Source organism: Gossypium hirsutum, chromosome A03 (assembly GCF_007990345.1).
Source record: "Gossypium hirsutum isolate 1008001.06 chromosome A03, Gossypium_hirsutum_v2.1, whole genome shotgun sequence".
Classification (NCBI taxonomy): Eukaryota; Viridiplantae; Streptophyta; class Magnoliopsida; order Malvales; family Malvaceae; genus Gossypium; species Gossypium hirsutum.
Window position 1 is genome coordinate 75,024,125 of NC_053426.1, and position 10,586 is coordinate 75,034,710.

Consider the following 10,586-nt stretch of genomic DNA (forward strand, 5'->3'; position numbering starts at 1 on the left):
CAAACCCGTGTCCTCCACTCATGTGGAATTTATTCTAGATACACACCTACAGGGGTTTTCATACGGCCTGGCACACGCCCGTGTGCTTGGCCGTGTCCTTCACACGGCCATGACACGCCCGTGTGCAAAAACATGGAAATTCTATTTCTGACATCAGCATCCTCAAAATGACACAGGCCAAGGCACTCACCCATGTGCTAGGTCGTGTCCCTCACACGATAGAGACACATGACTGTGTCTCTGCCCGTGTGTTTACTACCATGCATACTGACTTGAAATTTTCACGTACAAGGGACACATGACTAGACCACACACCCATAGGGCAGACTGTGTGTCACACACGGCCTATACACACACCCGTGTGTCTATACGTGTGGAAAATTTAAGGCTATTTACCAAGCCTCTTTGCCACCCTTACTTATACAACCTACACATTAGCAACCAAAGCCAATACAAGGCTATCTCATGCAACCAAATCAACCACAACAAAAAACATTCCATGTGTGCATTTTACTTATCTATGAAGATAACATCTCTGTATATAAATCAAAATGAATATTAACCATTATTCAAGGCTTAATACAAAATGAGAGATTTATCCCAAGCCAACACATTTGGCCAAATTGAAAATGACACAAAACACAAGTCTAGTTCCCTATACATGCCATATTCAAAAATATAAATCAAACTATACCGAATGCTTCGATTGATAGTGTGATCAATATCTCTGATTCCCATTGATCCTTGAACTAGATAGGCGGCACTATAAAAAAATGAAAAGGAGAGGGAGTAAGCATAAAGCCTAGTAAGTTGCAAATTAATAAATATACAATATAACTTTATCATCCATCAACAAATATCCTAATACACAAATGGCATATGCGAAACTTACTCATCAATATTCAATACACCTCACATAGCATATATTGAGCTCACACTCCATACATAACATATAGGTACCTGTACCACTCACAACACGATTATACTTTCCTTGATAACTTGAGATCATACATTCACCGTTGAACCATTTGGAACATTATCGGATACTCATTTAGCCTCAAACATGGGTGCAGGTGCCGATGCCATGTCCCAAACATGGTCTTACACAAGCTCTAGCATATCTATCCCGATGCCATGTCCTAGACAGGGTCTTACACTGACACATCTCGTAGCCGATGCATGTCCCAGACATGTCTTACACTGGCTTACGTCTCGAGGCCGATGCATGTCCCAGACATGTCTTACACTGGCACTCGTCTTAATGCCAATGCCATGTCCCAGACATGGTCTTACACTGGCTCTCATAATGTGGCCGATGCATGTCCCAGACATGTCTTACACTACCTCACACAAGTGACCCAACCGTCATGACATGAATATCCGATTTATTTCCTAGGTTCAAATGGGAACTTTACTATCTCTATTACCATCTTGCTTTCCCAATTCCACAATCAAGCAATTCATTCTATATTAAATTCAAGTACAACTCAACACATACATTAACATTGTAGTTGTATTATTTACATACAACTTACTTCGGATGACAAAATGTGGCGACTAGTCGATTTAATCGATTTGCTTGGCTTTCCCTCGGCTTAAGTTTGGATTTGGTGATTATTAATATATAATTGCAAAATGCACTTATTTAGTCACTAAATAAAATTAAGAAATCAAAAATTCATATCTTTGGTGAAATGACCATTTTGCCCCTAGACTTTGACAAAATGACCATTTTACCCCTAAGCCCAAAAATTAATTTTTATCGAATTTCTTCATATCTTAAGCCTAGACAAACCCTTTTTACTCTTATAGCAACTCCAAATTCTCACTATTTAACATACTTAACATCTATTTTACAACTTATACAATATAGTCATTTTAAGTGTTTTCATGCTAACACATTTCACAAAAGTTATTCATAACACACCCAAGACTTAATTTCTTCCATAAAAACTTAGCAAACACTACAAACCCTTTCATAGCAAAGCCCTACACTCTTGATCATTTTGTAAAATATTACCCTCATTTGAAAGCTCATGCTTCAAGGGTCTAAAAAGTACAAAAATATTCAAGAAAAGCCATTAAAATCACTTACTTGTGAAGACTTAAAGTTGCTGAAATTTTAAGCTCTTGAAACCCCATTTCTTTGCTGAAAATTTTTGGGGTAGAGAAGAAGATGAGAAGGTGATATCATCTTTCTCTTATTTTATTTCCATTTTAATCAATTTAGCCACCAAACCCACCAAATTTGGACTTTTTGACCAAGTTTTTCTCCTATGGCTGTCCATGCCTCCCTAAAGGGTCTAATTGCCCTTTAAAGACCCCCAATTCAGGTTCTCTAGCTATTTGGCACTTTTAGCTATCAAAATAGGACTTTTGCATTTTATGTGATTTAGTCCTTTTTCAAAATTGGGCTCACAAATGTCACAATTAACTCACCAAATTTTTCATGCACTCTTAAAAACATGCTATAACATCTAAATAATTATAAAATAATTTACTCAACTCTGGATTTGTGGTCCTGAGACCACTATTCCGACTAGGCCTAAATCGATCTGTTACACTAGCTGTGGAGAAAGAGAAAGAAAAAGTGCATCAATTTCTCATAAGACTAAACAAAAAATACAAAGCAGTCCATTCACAGATCTTGAACATGGATCCATTGCCTTCATTGTCTCGTGTTTACGCATATTTGGTTTAAGAAGAACGTCAAAAAATTAATAGTGGATTCCAAACTACCATCCATTGAAGCATCAACTTTCTTTAACAACAACTCAAAGGCTAATACTAATCGCAAATCCACAAGCAGCCAATATCTCTTCAAACTATTTTGTGAACATTGCAAAAAGTCAAGGCATACTAAAGATACTTGTTTTGAGCTCCATGGTTATCCTAAAAGGTGGGTGAAAGGTAAGAAATCATCTAAACCAAAGGTGGCCAACAATGCACAACATTTGGAGAAGATATAGGCAACACCAATACTATCCCAACTGCTGGATTAACAAATGAGCAATACACTCAATGCATATCCATGCTTAACCTTGAAAAGAGTCAAACCTCTATAATCAATTTTGCAGGTAAGGCCAATTTTTTGTTTAATGATCACAATGAATGGGTATTGGATTTAGGTGCCTCTGATTATATGACCTGTACCTTGGACACGCCCGTGCTGCAGGCCGTGTTTGACCTTGTGTAACTCTCTGACTTGTGCCACATAGCCAGACACACACCTGTGTGAATAGGTCGTGTGATCAATTTAATTTTTAAAATTTTGGTGCAGGGTTCACACGGCCAAGAGACACGCTCGTGTTCTAGGCCGTGTAGCACACACGGCTGTGACACATGCCCGTGTCTCTGCTCGTGTGCTCAATTTTGAGCATCATGTTTCTTGAATTTAAGATGCCGGGGACACATGGCCTAACCACACGCCCATGTACCAGGCCGTATGTCACATACGGTCTAGACACACGCCCGTGTGTCTTCCCGTGTGGACAAAATAAAGCCATTTCTAGCTTCATTTCTCACCTAAAATCATACCAATGACCTGTACTAAAACTCACTTCCAAATACCAACCATTTCAAGCATTCAAATTAAGTAAATCTATCATTCAACATGGCATATCATTACATGCATACATGTTTATAATCTTACCTTGGTTTAGTCCATATGTTAGACATAATTTGATCAACTACTTAACATATATATAGCTACCATAGTATGACATTACAAATATATCAAAACAAACCATTACTAGCCATTCCAATGGCTAGATTACTAGCATCATTTTCAAGCCACTAATCTAATGGCCAAGTTATCCTATACATTCCATTATATCAAAATGATTTTACTATATATACCTAAAATAAACTAGTAGATAGTATGATGATGCTCCACTGATCTCCAACCTTCGTGACCTTTCGAGAACTATAAAACAGTGAAAATAAAACTTAGGAAACATTACATGCTTAGTAAGTTCGTATAATAGGAATTAAATCTTACCCAAATACATTTATTAACATTAAGCATTCAATAACATGCTTTTTCATCAATTTGGAAAATTTACCTATACACATACATTCAAACAAACAAGTTAGTTACATAAGTATTCACACATACATCAAGTAAGCATAGATGAGCTCATCATACTATATTCCTTCAAGACATTATTCATTTCATCCCATAATTCTCTTATCATGCCAAGAATTGTGTCTATTGAATCATTGAAATTTCGATGGATATTCAAGGAGTACACTCAAGGTGTACAATTCAATAACCTAACAATTCTTGCTCAAGAGTACCCATTAAGGCACTTAATCAAAGAACGCACTCTCGAGCCACATATCGTATTATAGGATTACTAAACCATGTAACATCCCTCTCCAATATTCAACTCCAGAATAGGGTTATGGAGCATTAACAGACTCATAAAACAAATAAACCACTATTTAGCATACATTTTCACAATTCAAGTATTCATCATTTAATCTCAATTAATTTGTCCCTAATACGAGCCTTCGTGGCCCTAAACATGCTTTGGAAGTGGTTCAGGACTAAACCAATAGCTCAAGCAATTTTTACGAAACTTGGAATTTTTTTCTCAAAACAGGGGACACACACCCGTGTTGCTCGGCCGTGTCTCTCACATGGCCAACAGACACACTTGTGTCATAGGCCGTGTAGACATTCGAAATGAGAGCACATGGCCATGTCCCAACCCATGTCTGACCCCATGTAACTCTCTGACTTGAGTCACACGGCCAACACACACGCCTGTATGGCTAGCCCGTTTGCCCTAAAAATGGCCATACACGCCCATGGGCCAAGCCATGTGCTAAGCCGTGCCAAACCTATAGGGTATACTGACTTATGCCACACGGCCAAGTCACACGCCCGTGTGTGAGGCTGTTTGGAGCATACTGACTTGATTTCTAAAACTACATTAGGGGGCACACGGCCGTGTGTCAATCACAACTGAGACACACGCCCATGTGTTTGCCCATGTGGACAAAAATAGGCTATTTACCAAGCCATTTTTCCACCCAAAACTTTACATGTACCTACACAACGCAAATGGTACCAATTCATAGCATAAATGAATATCTAACTTATCCATAATCAAGGTTAAATCATTCCATTTCTAATACCAACAACCAACATGCTTGTAAACTCATGTTTTACGCATTCAAAACATACCAAGAACACATATACAAATCAACTAACTAAACTTTAACCAAATATACATCATTTTGCACCAATTTACAAGCATAACTGTTTTCAATTCATCAACTATTAGCTACCTTAAGAGTTGCATTAAACAAGCCATTTCCAAGCAAACATGGACCAGATCACTAAGAGGCATTAACACATATATATACATCACATAATTGCCAAAATAAGCCAACTTACATGGATAGCATACAAGTGAACGTTTAATATTTACAAGCCAACAAATATGGCCAAAATCATGCCATAATACCAAAATGACTCAAAGTCCCTATACATGCCATATACTTAAAATACCAAAGTTCATAGATATCGAGAGCTAGGTGGATAGTGTGAAGCGATCTCCGATGATCCCCGAATTTGAGCTAGATTTGATTTCACTATAAAACATAGAAAAACAAACAATGTAAGCTATAAAGCTTAGTAAGCTCGTATGAAATATGTAACAGCTCGGTACTAGCTAAATCAGAATAGTAGTTTTGGAACCAGAAATCCGAGGTCATAAAATTATTTTTATATTATTCTTGGTGTTTAAAGCATGTGATTATATACGTGTGGAAGTTCCATGAAATAATTTTATCATTTGAGTGTTTAATTTGATAAAAGGACTAAATAGCATAAAATGCAAAAGTTGCATTCTATTTTATAAAGGTGTCTAATTGCCATGAATTATTAAATGAGAGGTTGTTATGATGTAATTAGACCATGGTTAGTGGAATTTGTCATAAATGACCAACCATTATGTGTTTTATTAATGTATTAATAAAGGTTTTTTTGTAATTGTAAAATTAAGTTTAATTAAACAAAAACAAAATAAAAGATGATTCATTCATTAATATTTTCAATCAAAAATAGAAAGCAAATAAGGGATAGGAAGCTTTCATGCATTCAACACTTTGATAGCTAGATTGAGGTATGTTTTTTGCTCCATTTTTGATGATTTTTATGTTTTTGTGATCGTTGCTTTGAGTACTAGCTAGCCCGTACCCTAATTTCTAAAATTTTTGATGATTTTGTGAAATGCCATTAATGAATTCATCTGTTTTATGTTTTTTGATGATGAATTATGAAAGCTTCGTGCTTGATATACATGTTTTGTAAAGTGATTTTGAGTAAAAATGCATATTAGGGATTAAATTGAGAAAAGTGTAAATTGAGGGGTTAAATTATGAAAGAAATGAAAGTTTTAGGCTACTAGTGGTCCCTATGAAATTCGGTCAAGCATGGGTTAAATTGAATTTCATGAATTTTGTGTTTTTATGAAATAGGGACTAAATTGATTAAATGTGAAACTTTAAGGGCTAAAGTGAAAAATGCTCAAATATATATTTTTGGGTGAAACTGAATGAATAGGAAATTAAATGAGTTAATTTTTAATTTATATAGATCGGGAAAGAAAGGAATCGGATTTAGATCGAGGAAAATCGAAGGTTATCGAGTAATTAATTTGATTCGTCAATTCTAAGTACGAGGTAAGTTTGTACGTGATAAACATTGTTACAATTAAGTATTTAATGCTTTAATAATGCATAAATTGTATATATGTGACAACGGTTGTGTACAATAACAAATCGACTATGTTTGGCACTCAATGTGCGATTTGAAATAGCTTCGGCTATATAAAGCACTCAGTGTGTGAATTGGAATAGCTTCGGCTATATGTGGCATTGAGTGTGCGATATGGTGATAGTTTTGGTTTAATGTGATGGCACTAAGTATGCGATATCGTTGTATCTTCGGCTAATCATTTATGCTCTAAGTGTACGAGTTCTTTGAGAATGTAAAGATTTCCAGATGGTTTAATGTATTGAACAATGAAGTGATAATGAAACAAAAAAATATGGGAGTGTTCAGGTACGTACGATACCTATGTGGTAGTTGATGCTATGTGTATGAAGCTTGATGGATTTGTGTATATAGGATAAATGGTCGTAGACTAGAATCGAATGATGATATGAGACTTACTAAGTTTTTATTAATTGTTAACTTATATTATGAATTGTTGAGTAAATATTTAGTACAAACTTACTAAGCTATGAAGCTTACTTTATGTTATTTGTGTTTGTTTTATAGAGTATCGAAGCTAGCTCAGACATCGGGAGAACCATCATCACACTATCGATCATTTTCTTGGTACTTTTGAAGCCTTGTATATATGGTATATGGCATGTATAGGCTAGTTTTACTATGGTATATTTTGTGTTATGGAATGATAGCCATGTGATTTGGCTTGTTTATGATAAAGTTATGGGATGTGAATTTAGCTTATATAATGTGTATAAATATGCTATGTGGTGTGAATGGCATGCCTTGTGAGTTTGGCATAGTATGGTATGAGATTATGGTATTGAATTAGTGTTATTTTGAGATTTGAGTTAGTTATTTCGATGGATGTATTAATGCTTGAAGAATGGTATATTTTGGTATGGTTTTGGTTGTGAATTTGAGTAGTGAAATGGTTGACTATGAATTGGCATGAAATGTGTGGGAATGAGTATGTTTTGGCTGCCTATATAAGTATTGAAATGATCCCATTTTGATGGCTAGGTGAGCATGAGAAAAGGGTGGCAAATTAGGTTTGCAAATGGCCTATTTTTGTCCACACGGGAGTGTGTCTCAGCAGTGTGTGACATACGACTATGTTACAGGGCCGCGTGTCCCTTAGGGTACCCTTTTGAATTAAGGCAGTATACCCTACAATTTTGACACGGCCTAGATACACGGGCGTGTCTATTAACCGTGTGAGGCACACGGGATGGAACATGGGCGTGTGGCCAGCCGTGTGACCCAAGTCAGTAACCTCTCTAGTTTTCCCATGACCATGGCACACGGGCATGTCCTCGGCCGTGTGGTGCAAGTCAGTATGTATGCCCTGTTTTCACACGGCTTGTGACAAGGGTCTACCTCTAGTTTTCTCAGTGGTCTACCTTTAGCTATCGTGTTTCCCTAACCTCTTCTCCTTGACTAATTGTGCCTGGTCTACTTTCAAATGGTGTGGTCCCTTGAGCGAAAGTCGGCGCATTACTTTCAACATCATCAGCCACTTCTCGGTCGGGATCCATTTACTATATGAAAACACAGTTTAAATTGTCAAGAGTCATCACACTATCGCAATTTATATATGACATGTATAGCTAGACTCTTACACACATTACGCTAGCCGAGAATCGACTAAACCATAGCTTTGATACCACTAAATGTAACACCCCTTACCTGTATTCAACGCCGAAACAGGGTACGAGGCATTATCTAACTTGCAACACAAGCAAACATACAATTTTGAGTCATAAATTTACGTTCAAATTAAAACCATTTGCAATTAATCATGAAGTCTCAGATAAGAGCCTACGAGGCCCAAAACATGTATTGGAAGTGGTCTGAGACTAAACCGAGAACTTTTGAAATTTTTACAAACCTTAGAATTTTTTTGCCCTAAACAGGGTTCACACGTCTGTGTAGTTTGGGACACGCCCGTGCGGGCAGGCCCTGTGGAAAATTAATTTTCATAAATTAGGTAAAGGCTTTACACGGCCAGGGTGCATGCCCGTGTTAGAGGCCATGTGCTCAATTCTGAGCATTTTATTTCTCAAAATTAAGATGCAGGGGACAAAAGACCAAAACACTTGCCCATGGGGCAGATCGTGTGTCACACACGGCCTAGACACACACTCGTGTGTCTACCCGTGAGGAAAAATAAAGGCTATTTACCAATCCATTTTCCACCCTTATTCATACATTCACATAGACCAATTCTATCGCACAAAACATAATATACTTGGGAAACCAAAACATCCACAAATATGACCAACACATGCCAATACAATAGCAACATCTATCATACTCACAACATTCATTATGCCCTAAATCAATCATGAAAATTTCACATTCATTAAGCCTCAATTTGATACTTTGAAAACACCTAATTATGCCCAAATTTATCATCTCATCAATATAACACATTTCCAAACATTTCACATTCATACTATGAATCATATTCCATCATTCACCAAGCATATCATGACCATATCACCAAAGGCATTGGCACATATATGAATATACTTAGGCTTACAACCATGTTAACCAAAATATGCCAATTTACATGGCCAAATATCAAGTCAAGCCCTTGACAAATTACAAGCTAATACATTGGTTAAAATCATAGTGACAATTAGTCAGTATGTAGCCGAGTAACATCACAGCTAGAGGTAGACCACCGAGAAAAACATGAAATGTGAGTGGTGGTAGAAGTGCGGCGTGACACATTGCAGTGAGATCTGATGCTAGAGCACCTGCACGAGCCTACGCTATTCGAGCACGAGAAGAAGCATTATCTCCAGATGTTATTATCTGTACTTTTACTATTTATGATACCAAAGTTATTGTATTGATAGATCCAAGGTCTATTCATTCGTATATATGTGTGAATCTAGCATCCAGTAAGACTTTGCCTGTAGAGTCTACTGAATTTGTAATTAGAGTATCGAACCCCTTAGGCAAGTGTGTATTGGTTGATAAAGTGTGCAAGATTTGTCCATTGATGATTCGGGGTAATTGCTTTCCAGCTGATTTGATGTTGTTACCATTTGACGAGTTTGACATAATTCTGGGTATGGATTGGCTAACATTGCATGATGCTATTGTAAATTACAAACGAAAGATGATTGATTTGATATGTCAGAGTAATAAGATTTTTCGAATTGAATCAGATGATTTGAACAGATTGCCAGCAGTGATTTCAATGATGTTAGCTGAGAAATATGTGAGGTAAAACTTATTTAGCTTATGTGCTTGACACGAAAGTAGCTGAAAAGAAGATTGAATCAGTGCTAGTTGTGTGTGGTTACCCAGATGTGTTTCCTAAAGAGTTACCAGGTTTACCATCGATCCAAGAGGTTGAATTTGGTATTGAGTTAGTGCCTGGCACAACTCCGATATCGATAGCTCCGTACAGAATGGCATCGACTAAATATTAAAGAGTTGAAAGCTCAGTTGCAAGAATTTACAGATAGAGGCTTCGTACAATTGAGTTATTCTCCTTGGGTGCACAGGTTTTGTTTGTGAAAAAGAAAGACGGAACTATAAGAATGTGCATCAATTATTGACAACTCAATAAAGTGCCGATCAAGAACAAATATCATTTACTGCGGATAGATGATTTGTTTGATCAGTTGAAAGGGGCTACAGTGTTTTCAAAGATATATTTGCGATTAGGTTACTATCAGTTGCGAGTGAAAGACTCTGATGTGCCAAAAACTGCTTTTCAAATGAGGTATAGACACTACGAGTTTTTAGTTATGCCTTTTGGATTAACGGAACCTGCTATTTTTATGGATTTGATTAATAGAATTTTTAGACCGTATTT